General features: G+C 42.3%; 1 pseudogene; it reads right to left on the bottom strand.

Moving 5' to 3' along the window:
* Positions 1-5,620: 5,620 nt before the first annotated feature.
* Positions 5,621-21,461, bottom strand: part of LOC124509202 (keratin, type II cytoskeletal 8-like) — a 60,057-nt pseudogene continuing 44,216 nt past the window's right edge.

The raw sequence follows: 21,461 nt of genomic DNA, 5'->3' as shown, positions 1-21,461 counted from the left end.
GGAAGTTTTCCTTCCCTTTCTATTTCTTGGAATAGCTTGAGAAGGATAGGTATTATCTCTGCTTTAAACGTCTGGTAGAACTCCCCTGGGAAGCCATCTGGTCCTGGACTCTTATTTGTTGGGAGATTTTTGATAACTGATTCAATTTCTTCACTGGTTATGGGTCTGTTCAAGCTTTCTATTTCCTCCTGATTGAGTTTTGGAAGAGTGTGGGTGTTCAGGAATTTGTCCATTTCTTCCAGGTTGTCCAATTTGTTGGCATATAATTTTTCATAGTATTCCCTGATAATTGTTTGTATCTCTGAGGGATTGGTTGTAATAATTCCATTTTCATTCATGATTTTATCTATTTGGGTCATCTCCCTTTTCTTTTTGAGAAGCCTGGCTAGCGGTTTGTCAATTTTGTTTATTTTTTCAAAAAACCAACTTTTGGTTTCGTTGATCTGCTCTACAGTTTTTTTAGATTCTATATTGTTTATTTCTGCTCTGATCTTTATTATTTCTCTTCTTCTGCTGGGTTTAGGCTGCCTTTGCTGTTCTGCTTCTATTTCCTTTAGGTGTGCTGTTAGATTTTGTATTTGGGATTTTTCTTGTTTCTTGAGATAGGCCTGGATTGCAATGTATTTTCCTCTCAGGACTGCCTTCGCTGCGTCCCAAAGCGTTTGGATTGTTGTATTTTCATTTTCGTTTGTTTCCATATATTTTTTGAGTTCTTCTCTAATTGCCTGGTTGACCCACTCATTCGTTAGTAGGGTGTTCTTTAACCTCCATGCTTTTGGAGGTTTTCCAGACTTTTTCCTGTGGTTGATTTCAAGCTTCATAGCATTGTGGTCTGAAAGTATGCATGGTATAATTTCAATTCTTGTAAACTTATGAAGGGCTGTTTTGTGACCCAGTATATGATCTATCTTGGAGAATGTTCCATGTGCACTCGAGAAGAAAGTATATGCTGTTGCTTTGGGATGCAGAGTTCTAAATATATCTGTCAAGTCCATCTGATCCAGTGTCTCATTCAGGGCCCTTGTTTCTTTATTGACCGTGTGTCTAGATGATCTATCCATTTCTGTAAGTGGGGTGTTAAAGTCCCCAGCAATTACCACATTCTTATCAATAAGGTTGCTTCTGTTTATGAGTAATTGTTTTATATATTTGGGGGCTCCGGTATTCGGCGCATAGACATTTATAATTGTTAGCTCTTCCTGATGGATAGACCCTGTAACTATTATATAATGTCCTTCTTCATCTCTTGTTACAGCCTTTAATTTAAAGTCTAGTTTGTCTGATATAAGTATGGCTACTCCAGCTTTCTTCTGGCTTCCAGTAGCATGATAAATAGTTCTCCATCCCCTCACTCTGAATCTAAAGGTGTCCTCAGGTCTAAAATGAGTCTCTTGTAGACAGCAAATAGATGGGTCTTGTTTTTTTATCCATTCTGATACCCTATGTCTTTTGGTTGGCGCATTTAATCCATTTACATTCAGTGTTATTATAGAAAGATACGGGTTTAGAGTCATTGTGATGTCTGTATGTTTTATGCTTGTAGTGATGTCTCTGGTACTTGGTCTCACAGGGTCCCCCTTAGGATCTCTTGTAGGGCTGGTTTAGTGGTGACAAATTCCTTCAGTTTTTGTTTGTTTGGGAAGACCTTTATCTCTCCTTCTATTCTAAATGACAGACTTGCTGGATAAAGGATTCTCGGCTGCATATTTTTTCTGTCTAGCACCCTGAAAATCTCGTGCCAATTCTTTCTGGCCTGCCAAGTTTCAAAAGAGAGATCAGTCACGAGTCTTATAGGTCTCCCTTTATATGTGAGGGCACGTTTACCCCTTGCTGCTTTCAGAATTTTCTCTTTATCCTTGTATTTTGCCAGTTTCACTATGATATGTCGTGCAGAAGATCGATTCAAGTTACGTCTGAAGGGAGTTCTCTGTGCCTCTTGGATTTCAATGCCTTTTTCCTTCCCCAGTTCAGGGAAGTTCTCAGCTATTATTTCTTCAAGTACCCCTTCAGCACCTTTCCCTCTCTCTTCCTCCTCTGGGATACCAATTATGCGTAGATTATTTCTTTTTAGTGTATCACTTAGTTCTCTAATTTTCCCCTCATACTCCTGGATTTTTTTATCTCTCTTTTTCTCAGCTTCCTCTTTTTCCATAACTTTATCTTCTAGTTCACCTATTCTCTCCTCTGCCTCTTCCATCCGAGCCGTGGTGGTTTGCATTTTGTTTTGCATTTCCTTTAAAGCGTTTCTCAGCTCCTCGTGACTGTTCCTTAGTCCCTTGATCTCTGTAGCAAGAGATTCTCTGCTGTCCTGTATGCTGTTTTCCAGCCCAGCGATTAATTTTATGACTATTATTCTAAATTCACTTTCTGTTATATTATTTAAATCCTTTTTGATCAGCTCATTAGCTGTTGTTATTTCCTGGAGATTCTTCTGAGGGGAATTCTTCCGCTTGGTCATTTTGGATAGTCCCTGGTGTGGTGAGGGCCTGCAGGGCACTTCCCCTGTGCTGTGGTGTATAACTGGAGTTGGTGGGCGGGGCCGCAGTCCGACCTGATGTCTGCCCCCAGCCCACCGCTGGGGCCACAGTCAGACTGGTGTGTGCCTTCTCTTCCCCTCTCCTAGGGGCGGGATTCACTGTGGGGTGGCGTGGCCCGTCTGGGCTACTTGCACACTGCCAGGCTTGTGATGCTGGGGATCTGTCGTATTAGCTGGGGTGGGAAGGCAAGGTGCACGGCGGCAGGGGGGGCAGGCTTAGCTCGCTTCTCCTTAGGTGATCCACTTCAGGAGGGGCCCTGTGGCAGCCGGAGGGAGTCAGATCCGCTGCCGGAGGTTTGGCTCCGCAGAAGCACAGAGTTGGGTGTTTGCGCGGAGCGAGCAATTTCCCTGGCCGGAACCGGTTCCCTTTGGGATTTTGGCTGGGGGATGGGCGGGGGAGATGGCGCTGGCGAGCGCCTTTGTTCCCCGCCAAACTGAGCTCTGTCGTCCGGGGGCTCCGCAGCTCACCCTCCCTTTGTCCTCCAGCCTTCCCGCTTTCTGAGCAGAGCTGTTAACTTATGACCTCCCAGACGCTAAGCCGCGCTTGCTGTCGGAACACAGTCCGTCAGGCCCCTCCGCTTTTGCAAGCCGGACTCGGGGGCTCTGCTTGGCCGGCGAGCCGCCCCTCCGCCCCGGCTCCCTCCCGCCAGTCCGTGGAGCGCGCACCGCCTCGCCGCCCTTCCTACCCTCTTCCGTGGGCCTCTCGTCTGCACTTGGGTCTGGTGACTCTGTTCTGCTAATCCTCTGGCGGTTTTCTGGGTTATTTAGGCAGGTGTAGGTGGAATCTAAGTGATCAGCAGGACGCGCGGTGAGCTCAGCATCCTCCTACGCCGCCATCTTCCCAGAATCCCTCAGATCCCCTTTAATATTCTTCTTTAATTTCATGTTTTTCCTTTATTTTGAGATGTTACTCATGTATAGTCAAGTGCACAAATCTTAAGGATCGAGCTTGATGACTTTTTACATATGTCTACTATCATGAAGCTCAAGATAAAAAACATCCCACATCCCACATGTCTTCCTCATCCCCTTCCCAGTCCACTCCCTAAGAAGTTATCACTCTTCTAAGTTTCTTCTACCACCACACATTAGTTTTTGTGTGTTTTCTTAACTTCATAAAAATGGAATCATATATACTCTTTCTTGTATGCTTTATTTCACTCAACATTACATCTTTAAGACATCAATATTGTTGCAAGTGACAAAAGCAGGTTATTTTTAAATTTTTATTATTTTTTAAATTTTTTAAGTCTTTATTTATTTTTGAGAGAGAGAGACAGAGTGCGAGTGGGGGAGGAACAGAGAGAGATGGAGGCACAGAATCCGAAGCAGGCTCCAGGCTCTGAGATGTCAGCCCAGAGCCCTATGCTGGGCTCTAACTCACAAACCATGAGAACATGACCTGAGCTGAAGTCGGCCGCTTAACCAACTGAGCCACCCAGGCACCCCTCATTTTTTTTTTATTAAAATCAGGTTATTTGCAGTATTCCACAAATTATTTATCTGTTGTATACTTGACAGACATTTGAGTGTTTCCAGTGTTTGTCTATTATAAATGCTATGACAATTCTTGTATATATGTATGTGCTGGTAGATATAATCACTCACTTATGTTGGGTGTATGTCCAGGTATGGAATTACTGGGTCATAGAATGGGCATACCTGTATCTTTAGTCTTTGTTGTTAAATATTTTTCCAAGGTGGATGTACCAATGTACATTCCTACCAGCAATGTGAGAGAGTTCTAGTTGCTCCATATCCTTGCCAGACTTGATATTTAAAACATCTCTTCAAGCTGTGTTGAGATATTATTGACATACAAGGAGTTGAAAGTTTTGGTCCTTTAATTGTAGTCACCTTTAATGTTCATTGAGAGGCACAAGCAGAGAATAGAAGTCCTTTTTAACTATTTTCATTGTTAAACTCTGCTTCAGTATAAAGAATTCTGTGCAGGGGCACTTGGGTGGCTCAGTCAGTTAAGCATCTCACTCTTGATTTTGGCCCAAGTCATGATCTCACAGTTTGTTAAGATCGAGCCCCATGTTGGGCTCTGTGCTGACAGCATGAAGCCTGATTCAGATTTTCTCTCTCCCTTTCTCTCTGCCCCTCCCCAACTTGTGCGCATGTGCATGTGCTCTCTCTGTTTCTGTCTCTCTCTCTAAGTAAGTAAATAAACTTAAGAAAAAAGAATTCTGTGCATAGACTGGTACATGAAGCCTTGGAAGTTCTCAGGGTCACAGGAGATCTGAGGTTTTGGATTTGTGCAGATTTAGTTCAGCTGTTGAAGTAAGCACATACTTGAGAAGAACTGAAGAAGATCACTGTGGTCTTGAAGGTAAATTTTTATTCAGTAAAGACAGAAGAGTAGCTCTTAAAAGACGGATGGTTCAATAAAGACTGGCTAAAGTTGGCAAAACTGTCGGAAGAACAGACTGCTGCATCTTTCTGTTAGGCCAGTTGTTAAACTTGACTATGTACTAGAAGCCTCTGGAAAACTTGTTAAAACACAGCTCACCACTCCCATCCCCCAGAGTTTCTGAGTAATCAGGTCTCGGGTGGCAGAGGGGGTAGAGAATCTGCATTTCTAACCAGTTCCCAGGTGATGCTCATGCTGCTGATCCCAAGACCACACTGTGCTCTGTGAACCACTGAGGTCCCTGATTGCAGTGTCCCAGTGAGAGGCAGTGGGGGTGAGAGGTTGTTGGATTTAGGATATATTTGGAAGGGTCAAGCCAATGAAACTTGATGTTAAACATTGTGATCCTAGGTTGTTCTTTAAGTTTGTTTCCCATTTGTGTGTTTTTGCTTTTTAGGTTTTTATTTTATGTATTAATTTATTTAAAAAAAAATTTAGGGGGGTTGGAAGAGCCATCTGAGGCTTTATTTGGGATTGGCTTTTAGCTGGGGGCATGGGCAAGAGGGGGTACCCAGGGCAGCAGACTACCCCAAGGGTAGGCTGAGGGCCAGGGTGAGCCTTAGTGGGTCTCCTATTCCTGATGCTCCCCATGCACAGCTTCTTCCCCCAAAGGCTCTATGGCAGCCTCAGGAGTGGGGTGGGTGGGTGGGAGGGACTACAGTGACTGTTCATTTGGACAGGACATCAGATGATTTGTACATCAGCTTCCCATCATGGGTCTTGATCTTCACAACCACGGCCTTGGAGGAGCTGACTCGGATGAAGAAACTGGAGCCCTTCCACATCTGAAGCTGGACTGGAAAGAGCCCAGGCTGTAGTTGAGGCCAGGGCTTCTAAGACCCCCATAGGCTGAGCTCAGCCCACCTGAGTAGTTATGTTCTGCATCCCACACTCCAGCTGGCTCTCCTCGCCCTCCAGCAGCTTGCAGTATAGGTGGCGATCCCGATCTCCAGGGCCCACTTAACATTCATGGGCTTGTGGTACTCCCACAGCTGCCACACCATATCCTGCTTGCCTTGCTGCAGGGGAGCCTCCAGCTTGGCCAGCTTGGCATTAGTGTCCTTAACCACCAGCTCCCCACACTGCTCTGCATCAGCAATGGAGGCCTCCAGGGAAGCCCTCTGGCCTTTGAGGCCCCCAATCTCAGCCTGGAGTTGACTGATATTCTGGCTCATCTTGGAAATCTCCATCTTTGTATGATAGCAGTCATCCCTGTGCTTCTCAGCCAATATATGCAGCTCCTCATACTTGATCTGATATGTGGTCTAGGCCTCAGCTTGTCTGCAGTTGGCGATGTCCTCATATTGAACCTTGACCGTGGCGATAATGCTTTCCAGTTTCAGGGAACAGCTATTGTCTGTGGACAGGACCATGGACGTGTCTGAGATCTGAAACTGTAGCTCATGAATCTTCTCTTCATACAGCTGCCTTAAGAAAGTAATCTTGTTGGTGAGCCCTTCCAGGTGAGACTCCACGTCTACCTTGTTCGTGTAAGCTTTGTCTGCATCCTTCTTGATTAGGACAAATTCATTCTCCATATCTGCACACTCTTTGATCTCCTTGTACTTATTCTTGAAGTCCTCCACCAGTCCCTGCATGTTGCCAAGCTTTACCTCTGGCTTCAGCTTCTCCTGGCCCAATGTGTCCAGTTGCCGCCCAGGGTTGTTGATGTCGCTCTTGAACATGTTGTCCGTGTTGCTCCGAGATGTTTTCTGCTGCTGCAGGAGGCTCCACTTGGTCTCCGGAATTTTGCTCTGCTCCAAGTGCCTTACCTTGCCGATGAAGGAGGCAAACTTGTTGTTGAGGGTCTCGTTCTGCTCCTTCTCCTGGGTGCTGACAGCCTGGATGTTGGGGTCTACCTCCAGCTTAAGGAGGCTCAGTAGGCTCTGGTTCACGGAGACAGGCATGATGTGCCCCATAACCCTGGCCCTGCTGTAGCCCCTGACCATACTCATGCTGGCACCCAGGCCACCCCAGAAGCTGCTATTGCTGCTCGTATAGGAGAAGGCTGAAGAGTTGATGCAGGCGCCAGGTGCACTCATGTATGAGTGGCTACTGACGGCCCCGGGGGCTGGAGGTGGACACCTTGTCAGAGGTCTGGGTCATTCTGATGGACGTGGTGGAGGCTGGACTGGAGGCGATTAGGCTGTACGTGACAGAGGTTTGAGAAGGACACAAGATGCTGCTTCTATGTGGACGCTTTTTAGTTTTTTTACTTTGAGAGACAGTGCAGTTTTCTTAAACATACAAGCTCTAGGTTCAAATCAATACTCTACCACCTATCAATTGTGCAATCTTACACATTACTTCATTTCTCATTTATAAAATGTGGATAGTATGAGCAGGGGTTTTTTGCAAGAAATAAATGAGATACCTCATATAAAACTTATCAGGAGGTGCCTGCCTGGCTCAGTCAGTAGAGTGTGTGACTCTTGATTTTGGTGGTGTGAGTTTGAGCCCCACGTTGGGTATAGAGATTACTTAAAAATAAAATCTTTAAAAAAAACTATCATGGTATACAGAATATGGACTTTTGATTGCTTCAAGTGGGCAAGGAGACACTTAGATATTATAATGAGGGTTGTCAAAATAACTGAGAAGAAAATTCTTTTTTTCGTTTTCAAAAAAGATTTTATGGGAATGCAAGCTGGTGCAGCCACTCTGGAAAACAGTATGGAGGTTCCTCAAAAAACTAAAAATAGAACTACCCTATGACCCAGCAATTGCACTACTAGGCATTTACCCACGGGATACAGGTGTGCTGTTTCAAAGGGACACATGCACCCCCATGTTTAGAGCAGCACTATCCACAATAGCCAAAGTATGGAAAGAGCCCAAATGTCCATCGATGGATGAATGGATAAAGAAGAAGTGGTATATATATACAATGGAGTATTACTCGGCAATGAAAAAGAATGAAATCTTGCCATTTGCAACTACGTGGATGGAACTGGAGGGTATTATGCTAAGCGAAATTAGTCAGTCAGAGAAAGACAAATATCATATGACTTCACTCATATGAGGACTTTAAGAGACAAAACAGATGAACATAAGGGAAGGGAAACAAAAATAATATAAAAACAGTGAGGGGGACAAAACAGAAGAGACTCATAAATATGGAGAACAAACTGAGGGTTACTGGAGGGGTTGTGGGAGGGGGGATGGGATAAATGGGTAAGGGGCATTAAGGGATCTACTCCTGAAATCATTGTTTCACTATATGATAACTAATTTGGATATAAATTAAAAAAAATAAAATTAAAAAAAGATTTTATTAATTTATTGATTTTTTAACGTTTATTTTTGAGAGAGAGAGAGGGAGAGAGGGAGGGAGGAAGGGCAGGAGGGACACAGAGCATGAGTGGGGCAGGGGCAGAGAGAGAGGGAGACACAGAATCTGAAGCAAGCTCCAGGTTCTGAGCTGTCAGCACAGAGCTGATGTGGGGCTCAAACCCACGAACTTTGAGATCATAACCTGATCCAAAGTTGGATGCTTAACCAACTGAGCCACCCAGGCAGCCCAAGATTTTATTTTTTTTAAAGTAATCTCTACACCTAAGGTGGAGCTCAAACTCACAACCCCAAGATCAAGAGCCATATGCTCTACCAACTGAGCCAACCAGGTGCCCCTCCATTTATTTTCTAATATTTTTTTGATAACTGAGAAATTTGCAGAAAGCTAATTTTAAAACTTTCTATTTTTATCGCCTTTACACAAAGCAAATGTTGTGTCAATAGTAATTATAATTCTGATAGGTGACTTAAAAAATTTAGCTTGTACGTTCTGGACAAATCTTGTATAATGTGTACAGTATTCACAATGGAAATTTTATCCATTTGGATTTAATGGGTTTTGGTGAGAACTGCAAACTAGATAGTTGTACTTGGCACTGAAAATTCTTCATTATTCAGTTATCTTATCAGTAACACAATTAAAAATTGCTGAATTATTATCTATTCAACTACAAAACTGCCAAAGGTCAAAATCTCTGATACTGGTTTTCAGCATATGGACAGGCCAAAGAAAATGATGCAAAAATTTTAAAATGTTTTCAGAACTCAGCAAAATTTTGGCCAAGCAAAGTTTTCATGCAGGAAACATTATGCAAGCATCTATTTTTTATTATCCCTTCAGAAAATGGAATTGTCCACTATATAATAATACATAATTCCAGCAAACTCTTCTGCATCCCATTAGTTATAAAATGAACTAACCATCAAAAGGCAGTCATCTGTAGCAAAAGCATTTTATCTTTGTAGATGCAATAAAGGTTTCATTTCCTTTGAAAAATAGGCAGAGATTATTTTCCAGCAAAATGTTAACAGTCTCCTTACATGCTATAATGATACAGGCTTATTATTTTCTGTTCCAGTGGTTTTTAAGGGGAGACACCTATCAGAATCACTTGGAGGATGGTGCATCTTCAAAATACCCCTGGTCCTGGACCGCCTGGGTGGCTCAGTCAGTTAGTGTACGACTTCGGCTCAGGTCATGATCTCACCATTCCCGAGTTTGAGCCCTGCATTGGGCTCTGTGCTGACAGCTCAGAGCCTGGAGCCTGTTTCAGATTCAGTCTCTGTTTCTGCCCCTCCCCCACTCGTGCTCTGTCTCTGTCTCTCTCTCTTTCAAAAATAAATAAACATTAAAAAAAATTTAAGACCAAACAAACAAAAAACAGAATACTCCTGGTCCTGGGCCCTGGCTGGATGCAAGGCTGGGACTCTCTGAGGCTGAAGCATGGACATGTTTGTGTTTATATGTTTTTTAGCCTCCCATAGGACCTCCCTTTTGGGTCATGTGGCAGTTTGGATAATCTGAAAGCCCTTCTTCTATAGAACACCTAGAAGTGCTGGATAAAATAAGGCAAGTATCTTTTTTTTAAAGTTTATTTATTTTTGGGGGGCACCTGGGTGGCTCAGTCGGTTAAGTGTCCAACTCTTGATTTCTGCTCAGGTCATGATCTCACAATTCATGAGATTGAGCCCTGCATCAGGCTCTGCACTGACAGCGCAGAACCTGCTTGGGATTCTCTTTCTCCCTCTCTTTCTCTCTCTCTCAAAATAAATAAGTAAACATTTTTAAAAAGTTTATTTTTTCAGTAATCTCTACTACACCCAACGTGGGGCTCAAACTCATAACTCTGAGATCAAGAATCACATGCTCTTCTGACTAAGCCAGCCAGCCCCGCCATTTTATTTTGTTTTGTTTTATTTTATTTTATTTTATTTTATTTTATTTTATTTTATTTTATTTTTTAAAGTTTATTTACTTTGAGAGAGAGAGTGTGTGTGTGTGTGTGAAAGAGAGAGAGAGAGAGAGAGAGAGAGCGCAAATGGGGAAAGAGCAGAGACAGTGGGAGAGAGAATCCCAAGCAGGCTTTGCACTGTCAGCACAGAACCTGACGTGGGGCTTGAACTCATGAACTGTGAGATCATGACCTTAGCCAAAGCTGGACGCTTAACTGACTGAACCACCCAGGTGCCCCGTGCCTCCCCTTTTTAAAGTCTATTATTTTTTAGAAGGCAAGTATCATTTTTTAACCATTTTTATTTTTTAATGTTTATTTATTTTGAGAGAGAGAGCAAGAGCAGGGGAGGGGCAGATAGGGGGAGAGAGAATACTAAGTGCAATGTGGAGCCTGACATGGGGGTCGATCTCATGAACTGTGAGATCATGACCTGAGCCAAAACCAAGAGTCAGACACTTAACCAACTGAGCCACCCAAGCACCTGTAGAAGGCAAGTATCATTTTAAATGCATAGTAAGGAAAATACTTCAAGGCCAAAATCAGAGCTAGACCTATAGTTTCACATGGTAAGCAGCTGCTGACACTGTTTCCCCCAGAAGAGGAAGAGAGAACTCCTACCTTTGCAACCAAGTTGGTTTTAACAACTTTTCAGGTCCAGAGAAAAGGGTCTGGGACCAGACAAAATGGGGAACTAGAACTAAGAACCTTGTATAAACTTGGGACTCTGAGAGGGCCACAGTGGAGTAGAAAGCAAAGCCATCCATCAGCTGAGGTAGAAAACAAAGAAGCTTGTCTACCCTTGTCTGAGCTTTGAGTGGGGGTGGGGGTGGAGAATACACATACCCCAACCCCTACGCACACACATATGTACTTACAAATATATCCATGGGAATAAATAATCATCGACTTTCCTCAGGGTAGTTTTCAGTCTGAATTTATATTCTATGGTCTGACAGCCCCAAACTAGGAAATTAGTTTAAGAAATAGTTGCAGACTGGAACATTTTCAGGGCTCTTGGAAATAGCAAATGCAGGACTTCTCATGAGGGGCACAATCAAGTGAGACAAAACCATGATTGTAGGGGACTGTGGAAGTAAGTTAAGCAGAGACCAGGTGTTCCTGGGGTGCTGAATGGCTGAGACAAGATGGACTGTCTAACCTTAGGCAATCACCCTGCTCCCTGCATAGTGACTGCCTTCTCCAAGTGCCACTACTCTAAGGGTTCAAAGGTGTACCCCTAGTCTGAGAATTTGCTCAATAGGGTGAGAGTGAACAGGTAACTCTTTTGCCACCCTATCCCTAGCATATAATATAGTTAGAACCTTGTGTAAGAACTTGCATATAGGGAGTACTCCCTCTTGCTGCTTCCCTTGAACTCTGGAGTTGACCCAGATTAGGGGCTGGCCTTCAGCCATTACCTGTAGATATGAGGTCAAGCAGCCAGTACCTCCATGGGAATATGAGTTCATAGGCCAAAATAACCAGACATCTAAGGAGTACAGATACCTCAAAAGGGAAGCAACAATTTATGCTGGAAATCATGTACCAATTGTAGCAGAAATACTAATAAGCCAATCAAGGGTTTTAAGTAAATATGAAAGGACTTCCCGTTCCAGTTAGAATGTAGAAAGTTGCAAGATACTGCCATTCCCACCTTATCAGGAGATTCTAAAGCAACTGCCTATTGAAAGCTGCTACTCTGTTCCAGTAAACTGTAGAGCAGTAAATGCATGGGTAAATGTAGACAGGCTAAGTTTGACAAGAATGGTGATCTATGGTAATATTATTTACATGCTTATGCTTACATTTTATTCAGTACCATGCAATTTTATCTTGAAACTGCTTAGTCAATTAGGAGTAAGTTGGAGGAGATGTAAAGGTGAATACATCACTAACAGAATTATTTATTAATTTGTGGTTCATTTGGAAGACTAAAGATTGTTCAAACAGACAGCTGTGAAATTTTCCCTAATGCTTTGTCATGGAGGTAAAACCCCAAATGAAAATCAGTGTGTCAGCATTGTAGTACTTCAATTGGCTTTATAAGAAGAGCCATCCAAATTTTAATTTATTTAGCATTATTTACTTCACTTGCAGATTGTTTTTAAAAACTGCATTGGCCTATTTAACCTTTCTGGATTCAAACATTCCACGTGGGAGAGCTACATGGCTTTGAGGTAGGGAATTGTCTTGAAAAGCTTTGTGGAAACCCAAGTGTCAATCAAAAACAAGAATTGGTGAGTAATGGAGCCATAGAAAAAAGCATAGTGCGCTAGGTAAACATGGGTAGTGCCTTTCTGTGCACTGTCCTAGGGAGAGAAGCGTCAACAAATATCCAAAATGCCTGATACCTCAAATGCTGAAATTATGTCAGGCTAATAAAACCTGATTTCATTGTGGGGAAAAGATAGTCTCTTCACTAAAGGGTGCTGGGAAAACTGGGTGGCTACATGTAAAAGAATGAAACTAGACCACTTATTAAAACCACACACAAAAATAAGCTCAAAATTAACACCTAAATGTGAGACCTGAAACCATATAAATCCTAGAAGAAAACACAGGAAGGGGACACCTGTCTGGCTAAGTTAGTAAAGCATATGACTCTTAATCTTGGGGTTGTGAGTTTGAGCCCCATGGTGAGTGCAGAGATTACTTACATTTTTTAATCTTTAAATATTTTAAAATATGTTTTATTTATTTTGAGAGAGAGTGTGTGCATGTGAGCAGGGGGAGGGGCAGAGAGAGAGGGAGAGAGAGAATTCCAAGCAGGCTCCACACTGTCAGCACAGAGCCTAACACAGGGCTCAAACCCACGAACTGTGAGATCAGGACCTGAGCTAAAAACTAGAGCAGGACACCCAACTGACCAAGCCATTGAGGTGACCCTTTTTAAAATCTTTAAAAAAAAAAAAAAAGAAAAGAAAACACAGGTAGTAATTTCTTTGACATCGGCCATAGCAACATTTTTCTAGATATGTCTCCTAAGGTAAGAGAAATAAAAGCAAAAATAAATTACTGGGACTACATCAAAATAAAAAGCATTAAAAAGCTTTTGCACAGTAAAGGAAACTATCAACAAAACAAAAAAGCAACGTACTGAATGGGAGGAGATATTTCCAAATGATATATCTGATAAGGGTTTAATATCCAAAATATATAAGGAATTTATATAACTCAAACCAGAAACAAACAAACCAAAACCACACAACCCAACAATGTGATTAAAAATGGAGGACCTGAACAGACATTTTTCCAAAGATGACATCCAGATGGCCAATAGACACTTGAAAAGATACTCAACATCACTCATCATCAGGGAAATACAAGTCAAAACCATGATGAGATACCACCTCACACCTGTCAGAATGGCTAAAATTAACAACATAAGAAACAACAGGTGTTGGTGAGGATGTGGAGAAACTGGAACCCTCTTGTACTGTTGGTGGGAATGCAAACTGGTGCAACCACTGTAGAAAACAGTATGGAGATTCCTTGAAAAGTTAAAAATGGAACTATCCTATGATCCAACAACTGCACTAGGAGGTATTTACCCAAAGGATACAAAAACACAGATTTAAAGGGGTACATGCACCTCAGTGTTCATAGCAGCATTGTCAACAATAGCCAACCTATGGAAAGAGCCCAAATGTCCATCAACTAATGAAGGGATAAAGAGTGATTGTTTCCAGTGATGTGTCTAGTAAAAAGTTGCTGCCTATGTTCTTTCTTCTCTAGGATTTTGATGGTTTCCTGTCTCACATGTAGGTGTTTCATCCATTTTGAATTTATTTTTGTGTATGGTGTAAGAAAGTGATCCAGTTTCATTCTTCTGCATGTTGCCATCTAGTTTTCCCAACACCATTTGTTGAAGTGACTGGTTTTTTTTTTTTCCATTGGATATTCTTTTCTGCTTTGTCAAAGATGAGTTGACCATATAGTTGTGGGTCATTTCTGGGTTTTCTGTTCTGTTCCATTGATCTATGTGCCTGTTTTTGTGCCAGGACCATACTGTCTTGATGACTATAGCTTTATAATATAGCTTGAAGTCTGGAATTGTGATGCCTCCAGCTTTGCTTTTCTTTTTCAGGATTTCTTTGGCTATGTGGGGTCTTTTGTGGTTCCATACCAACTTTAGGATTGTTTGTTCTAGCTCTGTGAAAAATGCTGGTGGTATTTTGATAGGGATTGCATTGTATGTGTAGATTGCTTTGGGTAGTATAGATATTTTAACAATGTTTGTTCTTCCAATCCATGAGAATGGAATGTATTTCCATTTCTTTGTGCCCTCCTTAATTTCTTTCTTACGTGTTCTAGAGTTTCAGAGTACAGATCTTCTGCCTTTTTGGTTAGGTTTATTCCTAGGGATCCTATGTTTTTTGGTGCAATTGTAAATGGGATCAATTCCTTGATTTCTCTTTCTGCTGCTTCATTATTGGTGTATAGAAATGCAAGAGATTTCTGTACATTGATTTTGTATCCTGTGACTTTGCTGAATTTGTGTATCAGTTCTAGCATTTTTTTTGGTGAGTCTTTTGGGTTTTCTATATAGACTATCATGTCATCTTTGAATACTGAAAGTTTTATTTCTTCCTTGCTGGTTTGAATGCCTTTTATTTCTTTTTGTTGTCTGATTGCTGAGGCTAAGACTTCCAGTTCTATATTAAATAACAACACTGAGAGTGGTCATCCCTGTCTTGTTCCTGACTGTAGAGGAAAAGCTCTCAGTTTTTCCCCATTGAGGATGATGCTAGCTGTGGGTCTTGTGTATATGGCCTTTATCCCTACTTTGTTGACGGTTTTTATCAAGAATGGATGCTGTACTTTTTCAAATGCTTTTTCTGCATCTATTGAGAGGATCATATGGTTCTTATCCTTTCTTTTATTCATGTGGTGTATCACGTTGATTGATTTGTAAATACTGAACCACTCTTGCAGCCCAGGAATAAGTCCCACTTAATCATGGTAAATAACTCTTTTAATGTATTGTTGGGTTGGATTTGCTAGTCTCTTGTTGAGAATTTCTGCCTCCCATGTTCACCAGGGAGATTGGCCTGTAATTCTCCTTTTTTTAGTGAGGTCTTTGTCTGGTTTTGGAGTCATAGTAATGCTGGCCTCGTAGAAAGGGTTTGGAAGTTTTCCTTCCATTTCTATTTTTTTTTTTTTGGTACAGTTGGAGAAGAACAGATATTAACTCTTCTTTTTTTTTAAAAAAAGTTTATGTATTTTGACAGAGAGATAGCCTGCATGCGTGTGTGTGCATGCATGTGCTTGAGTGGGGGAGGAGCAGAGAGAGAGAGGGAGAGAGAGAGAATCCTAAGCAGGCTCCGCTCTGTCAGTGTACAGTCCAATGCGGCTCAATATCACTAACAGTGAGATCATGACTTGAGCCAAAATCAAGTGTTGTTTGCTAGGGGTGCCAGAGTGGCTCAGGCAGTTGAGCATCCAACACTTGATTTTGGCTTAGGTCATGATCTCACGGTTTGGTTTGTGGGTTCGAACCTCACATTGGGCTCCATACTGACCGTGTGGAGTCTGTTTGGAATTCTCTCTTTCCTTCTCTCTCTGTTCCTTCCTCGTTTGCACTCCCTTTCAATCAATCAATCAGTCAATCGATCTTAAAAAAAAAAGAGAGACGCTTAACTGACCGAGGCACCCAGGTGTCCTGGTTATCAGTTCTTATTTTTTTTAAAATGTTTATTTTTGAGAAAGAGACAGAGTGTGAGCAGGGGAGGGGCAGAGAGAGGGAGACATGGAATCAGAAGCAGGCTCTGAGCTCCGAGCTGTAAGTACAGAGCCTGATGTGGGGCTCAAACTCACGAGCCGTGAGATCATGACCTGAGGCGAAGTCAGACACCTAACCGACTGAGCCACCCAGGTGCCCCTCTTCTTAATCTTTTTTAACGTTTTCATCTTTTATTTTTGAGAGGCAGAGAGAAACAGAGCACTAGCGGGTAAGGGGCAGAGAGAGAGGGAGTCACAGAATCTGAAGCAGGCTCCAGGCTCTGAGCTGTCAGCATAAAGCCTGATGAAGGGCTCAAACCCACAAACCAAGAGATCATGACCTGAGCCAAAGTCGGAGGCTTAACCTCCTGAGCCACCCAGGTGCCCCTCAATTCTTCTTTAAATGTTAGTAGAATTCCCTTGGGAAGCCATCTGGTCCTAGACTTTTGTTTGTTGGGAGATTTTTGATTACTGATTCAACTTCTTTGCTGATTATGGTTCTGTTAAAATTTTCTATTCCTGTTTCAGTGTGGGTAGTTTATATGTTTCTAGGAATTTGTCCATTTCTTCCAGATTGCCCAGTTTATTGGCAAATAACTTTTCATAAAATTCTCTTATAATTGTTTGTAATTCTGTGCTGTTGGTTGTGATCTTTCCTCTCTCATTTGTGATTTTTTTTTTTTGAGGAAGTGAAGAACTGGGAGCAACAATCCAATCAACCTCACTTTCCTTTGACTTTTGGGTCCAGTTGTAAATGCTTCACAATCTGTTTTCTTACTTTTCCATCTTCTTCTCTTGCAGCTTCTCCACTTCTCTCACTGCATTCTCCTCAGTCTTTTGATGATCAGGGGATGATCAGGTGCAATAATAGGGCATGATGTATCTCACTTGCAAGGCTTCATCCATGCTACTGCCTTCTCCTGATGCACTCTTCTGTCTCTCTTTCTCACCCCTACCTTCCTGCTCCCACTCACCACAGGGGATTCACCTCTCCTGGCTGCCAGTGTAAATGGTACCTCCTGTAGGAATGAACTAGTTACTCCTTGCCTGCATTGCCAAAGCTCCAGCACTTGATTTTATCAGAACCTTTACCACAAGACATTGCTTTTTCTTATGTAATTGACTGTGTCCCGTGATTGACTAGGACCTTCACGAGGTTGGAAACTGTAACTATATCATGAACCTGTCCCCAGCACCTAATACACTTCGTGCCTTGCATATAGTAAGTACTCATTTTTGTTTTTAGTCAAGAATGTATACCTAGGTGAGAACAAAGAACTGAGAATACAATTTGGCTTGAGGGTCTGCTCAAAGTAATTTATTCTGAAAAGTCTAAGGTATACGTATTGTCCAAAAGACTCAAGGTAATGAAATGTGTATATGGCCTTTTCATTTTTTCAAATTCGTCTCTGGTCTCTGCTGCTTATTTTCATTACACAAATCTCCCCTTTGTTAGACTTTTGTCATCTACATACTAAATTGCAAGGCAGCCTATAGGTGACTCTACAAGTTTGAAGAAAGACTTTGTCCTGTGGCTGTAATAAAAAGACAGAACTGGGCTGATAATGTTTGCAACAGTTCAAAGGATGCAGCCAGAATATTGATCAGCTCTTGTGGCTGACTGTATGCCAAGGGACAAAGCATCTTCCCTAGGAGGGAATGGTGGGATCTGCCTTTGTAAGATACACTGCTCTAAGTTATTTGTTTAGAGCCAGAAGACTAATTCTTAATTGATGCATTTCTGAGTGAAGAGACCCAGATGTTACATGCTAATTTTCTCTTTTAGAGTGTGTCAATTTATGCAATTCTGGCTTGAGGGCTGGGAGAGTAGATCAGTCACACCTGACTACCTGCTCTACATGAAAATATGTGCACTAATGTTTTGTCTCTGGAATTGGAGGAAGAAAATTTCATTAAGGACAGGAGCTATTCCTAGTCCCAAATAAAGGGCAAAGAGGCCAATTAAGGATCTGAAAGTTATTGGCTGGTGGGTGTTGGGTGTACATAGGGAGGATGGTGGAAGTCATGGAAGACCCAAATCTTCCAGGTCCCAGCATATGGGTTTGTTTACTTCGAGAGGTGATTGCCAGCTGAGGTCTGTGTTCTTGTAGCTCATTTCAAATTCTGATGATAGAGAAAATTATTCCTTTTTCTGATGATGAGAAATCTGATCCAAGTCGCATAGGCTTAGAAATGTCTGTGTTAGTAATTTGCTAAATTTAAGGATATAGGATTTCACAATTAGATTCTCATTTAAGAAAAACCATCTTGCTTATTTAGAGAATTAGTCTTTTATTAGTCAAAATGGATTTGCTTCTGAGGTTTAAACTACTTGGACTCATTTCAGGCAAATGTTTTCTAAGGGCTGAGTTCTTAAATTGAAAGAGATACATAAGCCAACATAATAACATATTTAATGAGCTGCATGAATGTCTTGAAAAATCCCATCCTGGCCAAACAGTAGAACAGAAATCATAACCAAAGCTGCCAAATAGTTTCCCCCAAAGGGCCCAAATCATCCTAGGTTACAGTACAGACCCATGCATTTATTTATTTTTTCTATTTTCTGAATTTCTTCTTATATAAAGCTTGGTCCTTTAAAAATGTAGCATGATTTTTTTTCTTAGCTAGTTTAAGGGTATGACTGGCAACACTGAATTGTTTCCCAGATGAGATCAGTAATTTCTTTGGAAGAGTGGGTTTGTGTGTCTTTGGGAGCAGTAGGAGGTTGTTATAAAGAGACTGTTGAAACACTTCACATGTCCAAGCAGGGATGTGGAGAACTCTAGATTGTATGATTAATCTCTTCCAAAACATCTCCCATCCTTTGTCTTGTGACACTTTATCTTCCAATTATTTCAAAAGTTGTCATGAAATTCTCAGGGCAGCTGCTTGAACTTCACAGTGGCCTTGGAGACTTCCCCTCTTCCCAGTTCATTATTCACAGGACAGTGAACCTCTCAAAGTGCAGGTGGGAATTGTTTCAGTGGCCAGAGAGAGGAGCCCAGCAGGATAGGGCCTGGGTGAGGAGTGGAAGTGAGGGAGAAATGGCTGAGGCTAGAGGGAGGGGCTGTTCCTGGATCTGGAGGACTGGAGGATTGTGGATTACAAGGTGAAGAAATGGCTTCTCAATGTACACATTTCCAGGGTTCCAGGAAGAGGCCCCGGGAGAACTTTCACAGATGGATGATCTGCTGACCATGGTTCTCTGACTCACCTAAATCTGACCTCTTTGGGGTTCTCTCATGGGTATTGCTGCTACCACCACCAAGAACTGTTAGAGTTCTTGTAAAGGAACCCGAACCAGTGTGACTGTTCAGTCATCATCAGGGTTTTTGGTTACTATAAGGAAATACTTAATGATCAGAGACAGATGAGAGTTATAGATCTCCTCCCCCACAACCAGGTGAATATCACTGTAAAAGCAAACCTAATTTTGCTAAACATACAAGTACTTAGAGTGAACAGTCACCAAACAGACAAACTGTTACTATGAGTTCAGTGACCTCACTGTCGGTTCCTTAGGCATTCTGACAAGCACCTGGTCCCAAATGTTTAACCCAAGGCAGACCCAGCACTGTTCTGAAGACAGATGACCAGGCCTTTTAATGAGATCAGGCCCCACTGTCCTTTTTGAAAGGAGCGGACACCAGATCAAATAGAATGGTGTATGTACACGTTAGGGGGCTCGGTTTAGTAGATTCTTATTTTCTTATTTATGTAAGAGTCATGAGGCTCATATAGTCTTTCTGACCCCTCATATACCTCCAACACCACTCATTTCAGCAATGAGCAATTATTTCTAACATCCGTTGAGTTAATATAAAAGCCCTAGGGAAGATTCAGATTCGCATAGCTACCCTGGAATGTGGTTCACTGATGACAGCCCTTCAGGGTTCACTAACTGCCCCTGGGGTGTAGATTAAAGTACATTTTCATTCCTGTAGCAATTCCTGTGCTCCACCCCCCCCGCCACTAATCTCCATAAATGATATTATAAACATCATTCATGGAAATAAAATAACTCAATAAAACCCCTGCCACTCACAGTAAAGCAGAGTGCAGGGTATTAAGCCATTGTTCCTCAATTCCATGCTCTTTGTGATGCTGGGGTTGGGGACTCTGCAAACATTTGTTTTGCCAGCTGTCCCTGCTAGGCTCTGCTGTAGGGGTGCTGGAGAGAGACTGCTCCTTCTTGTGGCCAGCATGAGCGAGCAACTACACTCCACACTTTGTCAACAGTGGCATCTTCCCATGCTTCTGAGGAACCAGCCATCCCAGCACCCTCCACCCCTCTGGTCTGAGTCCCAGCTCAGTGGGACCCCTCCTCTTGGCCTGTAGACTCTGGGAACTGACTTCTTCCCTTTGTTTCTTCAGCCGACTATTTCTTGCAGTTATTGTGTTTGTGTTACCTCATTGTTCCCATTTTATGTTTCCAGGTCTCCAGTAACCTGCTTTAATAAATTCCTGTATTAAATTACTCTATAAAATAACTAGTTTGGGTTCTGCTTTCCAGATTGGATCATAAATGATATAGTCAAGGGTCTAAATATAAGAGCAGGAGCAGCAAAAAAAATTCTAGGAGCTTTGCAAAGAAAATTTCAAACCAAAAGGTTTACAAGGAAAGGACTAATAGAATATGACTATCTTTGGATAGCCCAAGATCTGAAATGTCAGTATGGTAGGCCTATATCAGATAAGTAGAAGATTTTACAAAATCTAGTTATCACAATGATCTGACAGCATGTATTGGGGAAGTGGGCACTGAGTGCCTGGGAGTAGTAGACAGTGTGCTAGCTAGTCTCCAAAGATGGCCCCGATAATATCTTACCCCCCCCCCGCCTTTACACACATGCCACTCTCTACATCAGGGTAGAGCTTCTTTTCCCTCCCTGTGAATTTGGGCTTGCCTTGAGATGGGCTTCATGCTGACATTCTGGGAATTCTGAGCGTAGTCATTCATAGAACTACCAGCTTATGCTTCTTCCTCTTGCATTGTGCATTCCTGACACAGTTCCTCCCATAACCCAGTCACCATGGTATGAGAAGCTCGAGCCACACGGCAAGGCCACATAAAGGAGAACTGAGGTACAGTGGTCAATAGCCCCAGTTGACATCCCTGCAAACAACCAGAATTTGCTGCCAGCCATGTGAGTATGCCATTCTGAATGTTCCAGTTCAGCTAGGCCCCAGATGACTGCAATCCTAGCTGATATCATGTGGAGTAGGAGAACCACCCAGCTGAGCTCAGTCAATCAAGGGACTGGTGAAAAAGAAGGAAATGGTTGTTTAAGCCCCTAGGTTTATGGAGTATGTTGTATGCAACAAGAGAGAACCAAAATAGACAGGAAGCCCAGTTCCCAGATACTGGGAGGCTAAGATCACTGATAGGAAACCTAGAGACATAGTTACTAAGGTTGATCAAACCCAACCTGCAGTATTAAGGCAGCACAGCAGGCTGAACATTTGATTATATCAGCTGCTACCAGAATTTAGGGAAGGGTCTCAAATCCTTTGAGAGGCTGCTTGGGGGATGGAA

This window comes from Lynx rufus, unplaced genomic scaffold (assembly GCF_022079265.1).
Source record: "Lynx rufus isolate CCGP_SWC_20201006 ecotype Redwood Valley unplaced genomic scaffold, mLynRuf1.p SCAF_14, whole genome shotgun sequence".
NCBI lineage: Eukaryota > Metazoa > Chordata > Mammalia > Carnivora > Felidae > Lynx > Lynx rufus.
Note: the sequence above shows the minus strand (reverse complement) of the source record. Positions and strands in the feature narration are given on the sequence as shown.